Source organism: Mauremys reevesii, linkage group 19 (genome assembly GCF_016161935.1).
Source record: "Mauremys reevesii isolate NIE-2019 linkage group 19, ASM1616193v1, whole genome shotgun sequence".
Lineage (NCBI taxonomy): Eukaryota > Metazoa > Chordata > Testudines > Geoemydidae > Mauremys > Mauremys reevesii.
Window position 1 is genome coordinate 23,196,212 of NC_052641.1, and position 16,718 is coordinate 23,212,929.

The 16,718-nt window shown below is 37.2% G+C and overlaps 1 protein-coding gene across 3 annotated transcripts in view; it reads left to right on the forward strand.

Annotated features, from left to right (window-relative positions):
• LHX2 (LIM homeobox 2) overlaps positions 1 to 16,718 on the forward strand; it is a 70,401-nt gene that overhangs the window by 23,899 nt on the left and 29,784 nt on the right. The window contains exon 1 of one of the 3 annotated variants that reach the window (XM_039506915.1): positions 11,772 to 11,786. The exons of the other annotated variants lie outside the window; for them this stretch is intronic. The gene's annotated coding sequence lies outside the window, so the exon portion shown is untranslated. Of the gene's footprint in view, positions 1 to 11,771; positions 11,787 to 16,718 lie in introns of those variants that run through there. 3 annotated transcript variants of the gene reach the window in all.

Here is a 16,718-nt window from a genome sequence, read left to right on the forward strand (position 1 = left end):
AAATAACAACAAAAAAAGAAGAACTTGCAAACACATTAGTTGTTTCTATGCTGCTTAGGTCCAGTAAAGAATAGTGACAACTGTACATTATTTTTATTACTTAATCTGCAATAAAAATCTACATAAATAAATTACAATGATTTGGACATGTATATGTACATATTTATTTGTTTTTACTAAAGTTAATTAAGTATTAAGGAAAAATTGTCAGAGCAGCCACCAGCAAGAGTTGGTGGTCGCACTCTGAGGCCACTAAAAAATTTCTTGTGAGACCCCAATCTAGCCCATATTACTGGCGACTACACCACTTTACCAGACTGAACCGGCAACTGTGCTGAGCATACACATATGAGTGGAAGTGATGGATCACAGAGTCCTCTTGCTGAGCTTAGATGACATCAACAGAATTCCCCTACCCCAGATTTGCACTCGTGTAACTGAGTTCAAAATCTATCCACATCTATTTACCCTTTGCCTTCACCTGAATGAAGATTCGTAGAAGAAATACCTCATATCCAAATTCCTGGGTAGGAATGAAATTTATGGGGTCATTTAAACCACAGTGGTGGTTGCTGGTCAATCTAGGGATTGTCTGCCTGCTGCCAGTTATTAGAATTTGTTATTTGTGTCCAATTCTGGGAACCACACTTTAGGAAGGATGTGCACAAATTGAAGAGAGTCCAGAGGAGAGCAACAAAAATGGAAAAAAGATTTAGAAAACCTCACCTGTGAGAAGAGGTTAAAAAACCAGAGCATAATTTATCTTGAGAAAAGAAAACTGAGGGGGGACCTGATAACAGTCTTCAAATATACTAAGGGCTGTGATAAAGAGGACAGTGATCAGTTTTTCTCCATGTCTCATGTAGGACAAGAAGTAAGGCTTAATGTGCAGCAAGGGATATTTAAGTTAGATATTAGGAAAAACTTTTTAACTGTAAAGGTAGTTAAGCTCTGGAATATGCTTCCAAGGGAGCTTGTGGAATCCTCATCACTGGAGGTTTTTAAGAACATGTTAGACAAACACCTGTCAGGGATGGTCTAGGTTTACTTGGTCCTGCCTCAGTGCTAGGGGATGGAGATGACTTCTTCAGGTGCCTTCCAGCCTTACATTTCTATAATTCTCTATATATATGCATACACATTTGCATTTTATGAATAAAGAAAGTGTCAGTTATATCCCCAGCTGTCTCTCACCCATGCCATCATTAATTGGCTTATGTCTTAGGAACTTGTGGCTAATGAAGATTATATGGCATTTCACACATGAATTGGGGTGTTGGGTCTGGTATTCTGGCTATAATTCACTGTGGATAAGAGTATTCATTTCCCTACATTTCCTATTTAGTTTCACTGGGATATGGTGTTTTTCCATTTTTTTATCCTGAACTGTTTGTTGGTTAAATATGCATCAGGACATTTTTAAAAAGCAATTTCTTAGCATCTTAATTGATTGGTTTTTGGAACAACTAATTCTAGTGCCCACATTGGGGAGGCTTTTCTTGACTTGGTCCTAAATAATGCACGGGAGTTAGTTTATGAAATAACTAAAGTTGAACCACTAAGTAATAGTGACCACAATATAATTAAGTTAAACATCCTTGGGGGAAGGATTGTACCAAAAATGAGGAAGCTAGTTAAAAAGACCCTAAAGTCAAAAGTGAGGAAATTAAAATCCTTGTGCTCAGCATGGAGGCTACTTAAGGAACCATAACAGAGTAACAGAAGGCATGTATAACCCTAAACAAAAAAGGAAGCAGAAAGGCAAGAAATAAACAGTATGGTTCAATGGCAAGGTAAAGGGGCTAGAGGAACCAAACAGATATACTTCAGAATGTAGAAATCCAGCCCAAGTGAAGCCATAAAAGGGACATAAACTACAGTAAGTAAAATGGAAATTAGGAGGATAAAGGGGGATTAGAGGAGCAAATAACCAAAGACGTAAAAATAAACAAGAAATCCTTTAAGTATTAAGAAGCCAGCACAAAAATCGGTAGGTCCACTGGGCTACTTGGGAATAATGGGGAAAGATAAAGAGGATAAAGAGGCACTGCAAGGAAAGTAAATCATTTCTTTGCATCAGTCTTGTATACACATAATTTTGAGAAGATACCTATCCCATACCTCTTCTTCTCAGGTAATAAATATGAGGCTTTGTTAGAGTAGGGCATCCAAAGAGGAAGTGCTGGAACACATTTGCAAATTAAAAGAAAAACAGATCACCAGGACCAGAGGGTATATCCCTGAGGTCTGAAGGGACTTAAGAATGAAGTGGCTGGACAACTAATAAAAATAAGTAATCTCATTAAAATGAGCAACTATACCCGAGGACTGGAGGGTTTTTATATTTTAAATAGCCAGTTGGGGTAATCCTAGTAATTTCAGAATAGTGAGCATTATTTCAATAATAAGAAATAATTTAAGCTAGAGTTACAAAACATGTAGATGAATATGACAAAAGAGGAATTACTTAGCACAACCTCTGTGAAGGAATAACATCCTTCTCCAGTTTTCTAGACTATTCTGAAGCTGTCAACTAAATCATAGGTAAAGGAAAACTGATTGACATAACTTATGTGGATTTTCAAAAACCCATTTACAAATCCTTTGAAAGAAAGAGGCTATTATAGAACCTGAGTAATTATGGGTTGAGAGATAAAGTACTCTCATGGAGCAGAAATAGATCTGCTCAAAATTTTTCAAAATTGAAAATTTCAACAAAATTTTGAATTTCAAAATTAAAGAAATAACCAGGATATTTTGACACCATTTTCCTTATTTCCCCAATTTTTGACCAAATATAGATCTGTTTTATTTTTTTAATTTAATTTAATTTCTAATTAAAAAATAGAAAATAAATAGTAGGAATAAATGGTAAATTTTCAACATGGCAATATTTTAATAGCAGGGAATCCCAAGATGCACTGATGTTGTTTAATAAATTTATTAATGATCAGGAAAAGAGGATAAACACTAACATGACAAAAATCTACACTACAGATGACAAAATTATTTGGGATAATCAAGACGAGAAGATGTAAAGAACTTCAGAGAGAACTAATAAAGCTAGATGAATGAGCAGCAAATTGACAGATGACATTCAGTATTGACAAATGCAAAGTAATATACATAGACGGGATAATTTGAACTGCTCATACACATTTGTGGGCTTCTAAATTCTCTACAGAAACCCATGAAAAACATCCATGGGTCACTCAATGAACATCTCTGCTCAGTGTGCAGTAGTGGTAAAAGAAGCATAACTAATGGTAGTATGTATACATAAGGTTGAAAATAATACTGAAAATATGATAATGATATTTTATAAGATGATGGTATGCCCTCCTCTTGAATATTGTATTCAGTTCTGGTCACCACATCAAAAAAAATAGCAGATATATTCTATCAGATATTCCAGAGACAAGCATTTAAAACTGTTAGAGACATGGAAAGAATTCCATATGAGAGTGACTGAAAAGATTATAACTAATTTAAAGAGAAGACACATAAAAATGGACACCATAGAAGTATGTAAACTAATAATGATACAGCTAAGATTAATCAGTCACTCCTCATACTGCAAGGACATTGGACATCCAATATAAATGAAAGGCAACACATTTAAATTTGTTAAAAATAACTACTTTTTTACACAATTTATAAATAATCCAAGGAATTTACTGCCATAAAATAAATTGAAGCCAAGAACAAGGTTCAAGAAAGATTGGACATTTATATGCATAGTAAGAACATCTCCAGTTATATTAATTTGGATTAAAAATATAAGGGATGTACATTCTTCAGTGCATATGCTAATCACTAACTGACAGGGGCTCGGAAGAAACTTCCTCTATGGGTAGGTTATTCCATAATTGTCCATCCTGAGAATTCTTGTACCTTCCTCAGAAGCAGCTGTTGCTCACCCCCTTTTCAAGAAAAGATACTGAACTAGCTTAAACACTGGTCTGATCCAGTTTTCCATTTCCTATGGTCCTGTAATATTGCTATGTGCTGGTTAGAGGATGCCTGTGTCTTGTTGTGGACATTTCTGTTATTTGTTCGGTAATACAAATACACCTCCTTTTCCTAATTTTGTAGTCTATAGTAGACCCCCTATCATGACGTCACCTCTGTTTTTCCCCTTCTGTCTTCACCCAGAGACTTTCAACTGGTCTGCCTTTCACCACTTTCCTGAACTCAGAACAACTGTATATATTCTTGATGTATAATGCAACAACTCCTCCCTTTTTTCCCCTCCAGTTCTTTCTCAACAGCTATACCTCTCTATCCCAATGTTCCAGGCATGAGATTTATCCCACCAAGTCTCTGTGATGGCAATTAAGTAATAATTTAACTTATATACTAATACTTCCAGTTCTTCCTGTTTATTCCCCATACTCCTTGCATTTGTGTACAGACATCTAAGATGCTAAGCAGATTCCCCCACTGTTTTCCTTCTTGATGCTCCTATGACCCTACTGTAATTTTCCATTTCCCCCAAACATCTAGCCCTCTGTTAAGGTTGACTTTTTTTATACTTACTCGTGGGCTTTTGTCACTTGCCCCCTTTGAAGCTAGTTTAAAACCCTCCTCACTAGTTTGTCATGTCAGTGTATGAAGATGTTCTTCCCCTTCTTGGGCAGGTGGACACCATCTCTTCCCCACAGGCCTTCCCAGAAGAGTGTCCCATGGTCGAGGAAGCCAAAGCTCTTTTTTCGACTCCATCTACACAGCCATGCATTCATCTCAGGATGCATGTGTCCCTGCCTGGGCCCTTACCCTCAACCAGGAGAATGGATGAAAACATCACCTGCATCCCTGACTCCCTCACCTTCACTCCCAAAGCTCTGTAGTCATTGCTGATCTGCTCAAGGTCATATGTGGCGGTATCATAAGTGCCCATCGGAATGACCAGAATGGCGTAGTGGTCATATGAAACAGATGAGCTTTGTAAACCTTTAGATAATATCTTATTTGCAGTCTCTAGGCAGGCAGCACACTTTTTGGGATATCATGTTAGGATGGCAGATGGATGCCTCTGTCCCCTTCAGAAGGGAATCTCTGACCACTCAGACCCTATGCCTACTCCTCTTGGGTGTGGTGGCCATGATTCTCCAAGACCTATGGGCAGGTGGATCCTCCTCCTCAGACATTGGTGTCTGCTCCTCTCCTCCTGTTGCCAGTATGGCATACCACTTCTTGACCTTGATGGACTGGGAACCTGTATGGGGGATGGAGCACTGTCTACTGCCCAACATGCCCATTAGCCAGTCTCCTCCCTGTGGAGCTGCCAGTTCTCCTTCCTCTTCTGGTGCTGCTGTAGTCATCTGTAGTTGGCTAGCATCCTCCATCCAAGGCATCTTGTTAATGAAGGTCTCATGTTCCCAAATGCTAGGCAGTCCAACCATCTCCTCTTGCAGCTCTATTGCCTGCTTCCTGAGGGACTCCACCGGAAGACACCTCTCACACCAAGTGGTTCCCCCTGCCTAGCTTTCTTTGACAAGGACATGCAGACTGTATTCCCAGCAATTCAAGATCAGGGTCTGGGTAGAAGTCTCCAAGGTCAGAATGCCTGTCTGGTGGGGCCCCAACAGGTGCAGGCTGAGAAAGAACTACGAGTTGTGTTGCTGACATGCCATTTTCCTCATCTTCCTTGCAGAGTGACTGCAAGTTAAGAGGGAAAAAAACAAAATTACCTCCCTGTCTTTCTCCACTGGCAAACTCAGCTGGATAACTCCCTTAGTCTCTCAGTTGCCTTTGTCTTACCACCCACATGTCATAAGCTACATGTCTCCACTTTCAAGGCCCATCACTGCCTATCCCCACCCTACCTGTCATCTCTTATTCACTATCAAGATATCAATTCCCACCTCCAGTGATGCCAGCCTCCATTGCCTACTTGTTACATTTTCAAAAAATCATCTTTGTGCTTTCTCCTGTACTGCCTCTCATGCTTTGGAGGAGCTCCCCATAAACATCCATAAAGCTTGTACTCCCCCATCTAGCTATCTGTATCCATCTGTTGCCTCTTGTTTTATACTTAGATTATAAGCTCTTTAGGATAAGGACCATCTTTTTGTTCTATGTGGAACACAGCCCAATGTGGAGGAGGTACTGAACCATGACTGGGGCTCCTAAGTGCTACAATGGTAATAATAATAATAATAATAATAGTTGTATTTATTTATTTATTTATTTATTTATTTTCAGGCCTCCAGTAGGATAATTTTACTTTCTTGAGTTCCTCTTTACTTATTTTTTCAGAATGGATTTTTGTTTCAATAACATTTACATTTTAATATTTTTTTAAACAGGAAACAAAATATTGGTTAAAATATAGAGCAGGTAAAAGCTGTTGTATTGACAAGCCTGAATATTGAAGTCTTCTATCTACTGAAGAGGTAAAGCAAAGGTAGCAACAATGTAACCTTCCTCCACACTAACTGATGTGCTTCAGCCCTGACCTGAACGGACCAATCCTGAGCCTCTTTGCTAAGGCTCCCAACAAGGGGTCCAAATTATTACCACTTGTGTTGGTGGCTTTTTTGTGCTGTTGACACTTATTCAAAAGGACTGAAATGAGATCCTAAATTAAATTTACACAGGCCACTGTACAACTATCAGGCCCAGTCTACAGTCCTTATTCAGGCTAGAGTCCTACTAAAGCCAACAGGAGTTTTTGACTAAGTAAGGACAGCATGAACAGGTCTCTCACATGGTTAAAAACGTCTGACCATCACTGAAATTCTGTTTCTAGCTTTGATATTGGCCTGGTGGGTGGCCTTGGGCAAGTCACTTCCCCTTGTTGTGTCTCTGTTTCCCCATCTGTGAAATGGAGATAATGATACAGACCTCCTTTGTTCTGTAAAGTTCTTTGAGTTCTACAAATGAAAAGTCTGATATAACAGCTAGGTGTTATTAATTATTATTATTACCAACCTGGCTTGGATTTGAACTAGCAAACCTAGGGTGAATAGTGCTATACTAGTGCTTTGAACAATCTAGTAGCCCCAGTCAGACGCTGTAAGCTACTAGAATAACTCAACAGAAACTAAACACTTGTGCCATCAGGAAGAGATTTCCCCAGGGGAGGTTTATAATCAGAAATCAAATCAAGTTAACATAAACAAAAGAGAATAACAGGAAACTTGCCCACAATCCTGGCCAGCTCCCAGTCCTGTGACCCCTGGATTTGGAGACCCAGGGACATTCTCACTTCTGTGTCACCCAGCTAATTTTCAGACCTTCCTCTAAGCACCTATATAAGGAAAGGAGAAAGATGAGTTGAAGTTAACCACTTGTCCACAGGTAATTACGTCAGCTTCTTCTACCTAGATAACAGAAAATAACACTGGAAAAGATGCTTAATTCTCTAATTTACCTAAGACAGAGCTTCACTGCTGTTAAATGATTGCTGTGTCCTTTGGACTGAATGCTCTTTAAAATTCAGTAGGAAGCACTAGCATCTTAAAGTATTGACTGGTTATTATATGACTTCAGGTCTAAGGCAGACATCCCTGGGCTAATTAGAACTTTAGATTGAATTATATAGCTCAGAAAATCATCAGAGGCAAATAATGACATTTGTGAGTAAGTGAAATCAGTGGCATAAGGGAGAAAGGGATCATATAAAAATAAAAGCAGATTACCTGGAGTTTAGGAGTTGACAATTCTGTTTATTTTAAAAGAATAATAATGCAGTGGGCCCCATCTGGTTCTTGTCTCATCTAAGGTGAGGGGACAGCTCTAAAATCTTTATAGAAAAAAAGGCTCCTAGCCCACACAAATTCATATTCTGCTCATGCTCACCAGTGAAATATTCATGTTAGGAAAGATTGAAGTAAAAGAGGAAATTATTTAGAAGCTGAGGTGGAAAGTGACAAATACCTCAGTGCAGCTCACCATACTGCTGAGTGGGAGAGGGCTCCACCTTGCAGGTGTGCTCAGAAATACTTAGAGTTGCTATCTCAACCCTCCTGGTGGTCCCTCCAGGTCAGAGTTGGTGCATGTTAGTCAGTTTGTGGGAGTCTTACATTACTGCTGCCTGTGCTGGACATGCTCTGTGGATAAGCAAAGAACGCCAAGTAGTATCTTTTGCTAGCACCATATACAATTTAACAAACAAAACCAAAACCCACTCTGCAATGAAATGTTTATTTTTCTAACATTTCCAAGGAATTAATAAGCAACGTTCATCATGTCTCTGTCCTCCTTTTACCCTTCTTCTTGGTCTCTCTTTCTTTTTCTAACCTTTATCCAGTTCCCGAATAAAACACTGTGACTCTCACTGCATCCTCTGGTGCAGGGAAACACAGGGCATACTCTATACCTATGGTATTTGCATCTCCACTAAGCTAACTTGCAGTATATAGCTGTATTTTAATTCTGGAAATGGTATGTAATTTCCTTGTCCTCCTATCTCCCCACTCCCTTTCCTAATAGCAGAAAGGCACTGGAGGGTCGCATGGGGCTGTGTGTTACAGGCTGCCTGCAGGACCCTGGCGGACGAGGCTGTATTTAATGAGCACATCTTCACTGACAGATTCATTATTTGTGTTCGGTCGCTTCAAGTCAAAACTGATTAGTTACACTTACTGCAGCAAAGATTTAATGATTTTATTGTTTATCTTCAATTTATTTTGATTAACATCTCCGTTCTTTTCATTGCAAGTGCAATTAGGTGTAATATAACAGCGACTACTTTAATTTTGTTGAAATTAAGATGAATAAGTGACGGATTATGGCACTTTGTTTAACAAATAAATCATAGTTAAGAGGATTGTATTAGTAATAAATGAAAAAAGAGACAGTCTAATTAAAATGCATGGATCTGTTAACTTCAAGTGTAGCAAAAAACCCAGTGAAATTTCATTTTAAAAATCAACTAAATTTAGGGATATAACCTGTTCAGTGACAATAAGAAAACTGAAAAGTAATGTATGTTTTTAAAATGAGCTGCATTTCTTGTTGTGTGGTATGAGGTGGGAGGAAGTAGAGGCAGTGAAGTGAAGGCTTAAATTATAACCTTTAAGAGTTAGGATTATTGTGTCAAGAAACTCCGCAATTAAAGCCTGGCTGAAATAAACAGGCTGAGAGACCAAAAGAAAAAAAAGTCTCATTAGCTCAATTCTCACACGTTCAAACTTCAGCATTTTCTGCAGATGAACATTCTCCAAGCCCCAGCCACAATTTTTCTTTAACTTCACAAGGTGCAATTTGCTGCCATGGCAGAAGTCTCAAGACACATAAAATGGGAGAGAGAGACAGAGTGAGGGGAATTGAACCAACAGTGAGTAAAACAAGATTTCTGTGCACAAGCATCCCCAAATCATAGGGTAGGTATCAGGGCAGCAGTCCTGGAGCCAGCTTAATGTGGGGGTCACATGGACTTTGACTTCCACTAGAGAAAAAACAAGTGCAAAACGAACTCTTTGGAATCAGAAACTTTATCCCTCTGATGTTAAAAAGACCTTGTATTTGACAGGACAGCTTTGAAGATAAGACAGAAGCACTCTCCAGCTACAGGCTGTTCAGCACCCTGCACTGCTATCTGCAATGCACTTCAGTTCAGTTTCACAGAGTTCGCTAGTATTAAAAGGAAAAGAAGGGGGGGGGGTGTTGTTTTTTTGTATATTGAATAGTTACAGTATTTTGAAAAATGCTGCTGTGTCTTGCCCTACGAGAGTTCAGTCCCTTTGGGCTCATCTTCATCATCCTTCTTTCTCTTTGCACTATGAAACTGGCCAATTGCTCTCTGCTAGTCAAAATGTAAATAGATTAAAAAAAATTACATTCCCTTGACTACACATATGAGAGATCTCTAAACTAGAGTGTCTTGGCACTATATCAGGGAAGGGTTGAGGGGGGACTTTTCCCCTATTCTTAACATGCCAGAGACAAGGGAAAAAAATTCAGATTCTAACAGAAGATTTAGGGTTGGGGGGATGAGGAAAACTGAATGCAAGTACTATGTGCGCCTTACTTTAACTCCTCATATGTGTTTAAGGGTCAGGAGGAAAGAAACAGAGTTAGAGAGTAACCCATAATACCGCAAGACTTATAGGAGGGTCCTCGGCTCTTCCTTGTCTATGCCTCTTAAATTTTCTCTGTGAGTATTTATCATTTTAACTGTTTTATAAAGTATTTTCAGATCCTCAGATGGAAGCCACTAATCAAAAAGCAACTTATTAATTAATTAATTATTAATAATCTGACACTAATTTAATTGTTTGTCTCTGTAAAGAAATTTTATCTTGGTAAAAAATTGGGATACAGTTTGTCTGGCAAACTATAACCATCTGATCATTCAGGACATTTTGGGTCTCTGTGGTTTATTTTGTTTACACTGTACATTCCTTGGAGAAGGGATTTCATCTTTCTTTTTTCATTAAAATATCGAGAAACATGAGAACTTAGTGGAGCTAAGCCAGTTTACACCAGCTGAGAATGTGACCCATAAATGGAAATAGGCTCAAAAATTCCTCTTAGCAAATACCTACAAAAAATGATTGAGAGTAGAATCAGGACCATTATCTCTTACTTATACTGGTGCAAATCAGAAATAACTGAAGGCAGTGGACTTGTATCAATGTAAACTGGTGTAAGTGGGTGATAAACTTCTGAGGCCTCTGGTCTTTGCTTCTGATTACAATACTCTGATTCACTAATCTATTGAAAAAAGTGAGTTTTCTAAAGTCTATAAAAATCTAACAAATCTAGATGCTTTTCATTCTGCAGTACTTAAATGTATTTACAAGTATTTCTCTGTGTGTTACAGCCACTCTTCTGGTATCAGCTTCCAGTATTTTGGTAAATAAAATAGATGAAAGGTTTAGTCAGAGAGAAAGGGAGACAGAGAGAGTAGAAGATGATGCTAATGACCAAATCAACCTGTAAAAAGCAGCCTTGCTCTGACTGGAGCCCCAGTCATCAGCTGAGTGTCATGCAGGAAAGCTAGGAAGAGCTGGGGGAGGTTGTGCAGAGGTTGGCGAGCTGGAGACTGGCAGCATCGTTGGTTTGAACAGGCCGTGATTGATTTGTCACCAGAGGCCCATTTGACTGGGCGAAAAGCCCTTCTGATCTCAATCTCTCTCTGCCTCCCTATCTCCTCTGTCCCTCTTTCTCTCTCCACACTTTGGAGCTGGCACTTGCGGGCTGGGCAAGGGGGCTTGGGTTGAGGCTGACACAGAACTGAAGGGTCGGAGGTCACTGCTGCTGAAGCCCTATAACGAGACGAGGGAAATCCTGGCTCTTCGTATCTTTCACTTTCTCAGTGTCACCTTTCAGAACCTTAGAGGTTTACAACTCCCCAAAACACACACACACATACAGAAACACCCCCCCTCCACCACCACCACCATAGGCACAAAACTGCATCGCCCCTCTCTCTCTGTTTCTCACACACACACACACATTCTCTTCACTACCCCCCCTTCACCTTCCCATTATCTCTGGCTGGGAGAAACCTCTAGATCTACAAATATTAATTGCAAAAGACAACGAAAGGTAAGAAGGCGTCAATTATCCAAAGGTGTCGTGATGTTATTTCAAGTCAATTGCAAATGTGTGAGAAGGGAAGATTTCGCCCCAGTGATTCCTGTCTGCTTGGCTGATAGGGACCGGAGCCGATTCCCTCCCAGAACTGCTGCAGCTATGCCTCAAACCACACACTTTCCTGAAGGAGCCACCAGCATGGGCCTTTCCGAAATCTCTCTTTATTTCATTCATTAAGGGCATTAGGCAAGTTGGAATTTGTATGAGGAGGATCCTATGGGAATACAGTCTCCGGGGTAGGTATTTTCATGACTTTCCACATCCTGAGGCTGTCTCTGTATCTCTTTCTTTCTCTCTTCCCGGTTAGATGGGGTTTGGAGGGGACTGCCCTCAGCTTCCAGCTAATCCTGGGGAAATGAATTATTTGGAGCTGCAAATGTTGAGTGAGAAAATTTATTTCAGAGAAGTGGCAATTACCCACTAAGGAATTAACAGATCTTTCTGGCTACTTTTGTTAATGGGCATTATTATTATTACTATTATTATTATTATTCCTACCTGGTTTAAGGTTCTTTCCCACACAAGTGTTTTTAATGACAATTGCATTCGTTATCCAGGAAAAAAGAGGTAGCAAACTGGGCAAGAGCAAAATAATATTAACCAAACAAAAGCATACTTATTAAGTGGGCTGTTGTATTCGTATAAAAGCAGGACAATCACAATACTCGAGCTCATTTCACTTGGCAAAGGGACATGGCACCAATTTTTTAACTTTAAAATAGTTTAATGAACATGAATGGAGAAATAATTTTTCTGTGTGTTTAGCAGTCTATAAAGAAGAGAGAACGCTTTAACTTTGATCGCCACAATTAGTTCCCTGGGTATCTAGAGGGGAACAGGGCAACCCTGGGAGCCTCAGTTCTTTAGATACAAAAGCATTTAGATCGCTTTAGAGCAGTTAATCCTGAGACTGGCTAGGGTCCCTTTTGTTTTCTAACTCCATTGTGGGTTTTGTTCAGTTTTTTCTGTTCGCATGATTGACTGCCCAATGGATGCTAATTATCCAAATGTCGCTTCTGTCCTTTGAGTGACTTTCTATGTATTATGGGCAACTGTCATGCATTCTGTCATTCTATATCATATTACATGTATTATCATATGAAAATGGTACTCTGCATAAAGGAAGGTGTCTGAACCAGCAGATGCTGCAGATATTTAGAGGACTTGCTTAATTTGTATGGATTTCTTTAGAAAATCGGTCAGAAAGCATTTAGGGGAAATTCAGAAATGGAAAGTTTATCAGGTAATTATTTTTGTCCTTTTGCTGTTTACATGATCATGTGTAAAACATTTACTATCTCCACTTTCTGAAATCTGCAACCACCTTCATGCTATTGAACCAGGCAACCCATCTGTATTTATTAGAGTATGACAGCTTAAGCTAATTAAACTGATATCTGTCTAAAATAATAAGCCCAGAAAGTTGGAATATTATGATTATAAGTAAAAAAGGCAGCTATGTAGCACAAATGTTATTTTTTTAATGATAATCTGAAATTTCTGTATGAAAAATACTGGATGTTGAATTACAAACAGTGAATATTAGAATTGCACAGAAAAGATAAATTTTCACAGACACAGAAAATATTTTTCTATAGAATTTTATCTCTACATGACAATTAAACAGGATCCAGGATAACACAGTCTTGAGCTTGCATATTAATTTATTTTATATGTATGTGAACATATATTTTTTAAAAGAAGCAAGGGAAAGGATTTTATAACAATATTTCCACTAAAATAAACACACCTCTGTGTAACATGCATGCCAACACTTAACCGGAATGCAAGATTTATAACGATAGGGCTTTTTAGACTTACACTCTAGGGTCCATTGAATCCATAGACAAATCCACACTTTCCTCTCCTAAAATGTTAGGACAGTATTATATATTTGCTATTGATAAGAAATGTTATGGATGCATATATAGTATTGTAATTAATTACCTTGTGCATCATCAGATACATGAGCAATAAGTTTCCACCAATGATATAGTTAAATTATGGTGCAGATATTCTTTAAGAAATGAAAAAGATACTACAGAAGGGCTTGCTCTGCTATACCAAGGTGCTTTGAATTTTTTCAATGATCAAATATACATGATCAAGCTGTGCTTGTTAGGGTACGAGGACCTCAAAACGGTCAATGGTTATTGATCAGACTGTTAAGTATTTGTGCACGATTCTTTATATCCCAAAAGATTCAGGGAAATGAACAGTAAGAAATTGCATTAGAGCCTACCTTTGTTTGACACAGATGTATCAAAATAGTGGATTCATTCCCAAACCGATTGGAAAATGTGTGCTATATATTATCACACAAGAACTCCAAATATTGAGGTTACAATTTCATCTTTTCTACTGTCATTGGTAAATTATAAACAGCAATTTCAAAATTTAGGACATAGTTTTTGTATAACATAAATACTGAATAATTGATAAGAGCAGATTTACACAGGAAAAACAGAGATGGAATCATAGCTTATCTGTTGGCCCTCACACCTTTCCTTGCATTTTGAATTATGCCACAATATATTTCTTTAACTGCACTTGCAGTAATATTGGTGTAATAGAATAGATGATAACAGGAAGTTCTTTATTTCTATCACTCTTATAGAATATCAAACCATAGACAAATCCAGCTATTTTCATTTGTTTTGGTAAAAAAAAAAACTGTTTAGGTTTTTTATAAATGGTTTTAATTAGACAGTTTTTGTTAGTAGATCTGTATATTTGGCAAGTAAACCAGAATATTTAAAGCTGTCCTTTTGTGTTTTGTAATATTTATATTATGTCCAATAGATAGCTAAAATGTTTTCAAAAATGTATAATTTTGTATCTTTTTTTGTTTTTGTTCTTTAATTTACTGTAGTTAAAAAAATTGTTTTGCAAGCCAAATTATTTCACATGGTAAGAGAGAACCTAATGTGTAATTCTTGTGAAATCATATAAGAAGTCTACTTTGAGTTTTATTATGCTGTAAATTAAGTAAATTGACAATAACTATCCTGCATATAGAAATCTTGTAAGATAATCTTATTATATATAAAGAAAAATAATGAACCTAAAAATAATGTTCAGAAATATTAGCTTTGAATAAGTCTCAGTATTTGTGTGTGTGTGTATATATAAACATGCACCTATGCATACATAGAGATATGATATGTATATGCACACATAAACACACAAATCTATAGCTACAGATTTATACATACAGAAACTGCAGTTTATGGAAATATTAACAGTGTACACCTTGAATATATCCCGCATATTTTCAATCATTTTCATATTTGGTATCTCTAAACATATCTTAATATTTTTCCAAATTCAAATGACACAAAAAATAACCAGCCCCACTTGTACTTATGTGAAAACTTCAGATAGCATAAACTTGGCAAAATGTCACTGATTGGTTGGAAATGGCCTTTCACCTTATTGTGTCTGAACTGCCACTTAATTAATCTGTTCTTGTTTGAGAGCTGACAATGTTCAAGATAAGCAGTATATTGAAGAAAGCACATAGAACTTTAAAGGATGCACTATATTCATTTTTTTTAGTGACAGAACTTGAATGAATAATTTATTTTTACTTAAATATGTCTATAAGATCTCATCTTTTCAATTTTATCTTTAGTTCTCCATTATAATTTATTGCTATTGCAAATATTTACTTACATATGATATCTGTATCTGCCTTTACATTTGTACTTTTGTCTGCTCTAATCGCCCACATTAGTTCTGTAAAGTTTGCATCTGGTTTCCCTACCTGCTTGCTGTATTTTGAAAGTGTTTTTCCAAGACATATGGTGGGCATTTGGTTAGTCCAGATAAAGGTTTTTTGTGACAAAATATTGACTGGATTTGGTGTTCACTTATGAAGAATGACATTATTTCCACAGACATCTCAGCCATATACAGGGAATAGTTAATTAATTAAAGGACCTGCTAATTGCTACTTGAGTCACAGTGCAAAGCTGATGAAGAGGGCTTGGTACAAGGTTAGGTTCTCTGTTTTAAAGAACATTTTCATTTAAAAGATTTCTTTAAAGTATATCTGAACATTTTTTACATTTTTCTTCTGGTTCCTATATCTGGTTCACACTCAAGTGTTCAATTGATCTTCAATTAATGATAATATATAGTCAGGGTTCTTCAGCTGGGATAAATTGATGGGAAGCTTTGTTTCATTTGGTGCAGGTGGCACTGTTTAATAAGCACAAGAAAGGGTGAATAATGTAGTGTTTGCAAAGAGAAATAAATGCAAAATAGAGAGTTGCAATTAGAGCAGTTCAGAGAAATAGAGAATAAATATTAAATGGCCAGATATCTTGCAAACTTCAAATGAAATAGTAATCAGTATCTGATTGCAAACTGCCATATTAATTTATGAATGTTTAAACTTACTGCTTTAAAGTAAATTTGGTGAGCAAGTGTGCTTGCATGAAGCCCACACATTTCATATCTGACTGACATGCACCATAGTTCTTATTTTAAAACACATTGTATGAATTTTTTCTGATACTGAAATATAAATTAAGTTCTAAAATCTCAAGTATAAAATCAAAACATACTCTAACAATTAGCTTTTGTATTATGTTGTAAAGCATTCCAAGCTTTGTTTTTATTTAGTCAGGTTAATTATTTATGAGAAAAATTATCCTACAGAAAATCAGTGTGTGAAAACTTGCATACTATTATTCATAATTTAATGGCAAGGGGCTTGCTAATGATTTTCATACATGCAAAAATAAAGTAAAATAAAGTTGCAGAATTTAGGTGTTTTTTTAAATTAATATAGTGACAAAAACCTGGCCAGGCAGAATCCTTGAAAATGAAAAGCTTGTAAGGACAGATATTGCACATCAAAAAATAAAAACAAATAGATGTCATTGGAGATGACAAATGACAGAGAAAAGAGAAATGTTGTTTGATTTTTAAAAACAGACAAACTTGATTTCTTTCCAGTGTGTGTCTGCCAGGTAAGAGGATACTGTTATGAACTGATTAATAAAAGAATGTGACTGTTTTAGGCATTTCAGCAACACTTCTGCATCTAAAAATTTCAACTGTAGATTTTCCACAGACAATTCCCCCACTACTGCTAACCTCTTCAATATACTTATAAAATACAAAATGTTCCCAATCACAACCAATGAAGGAAACTTCCT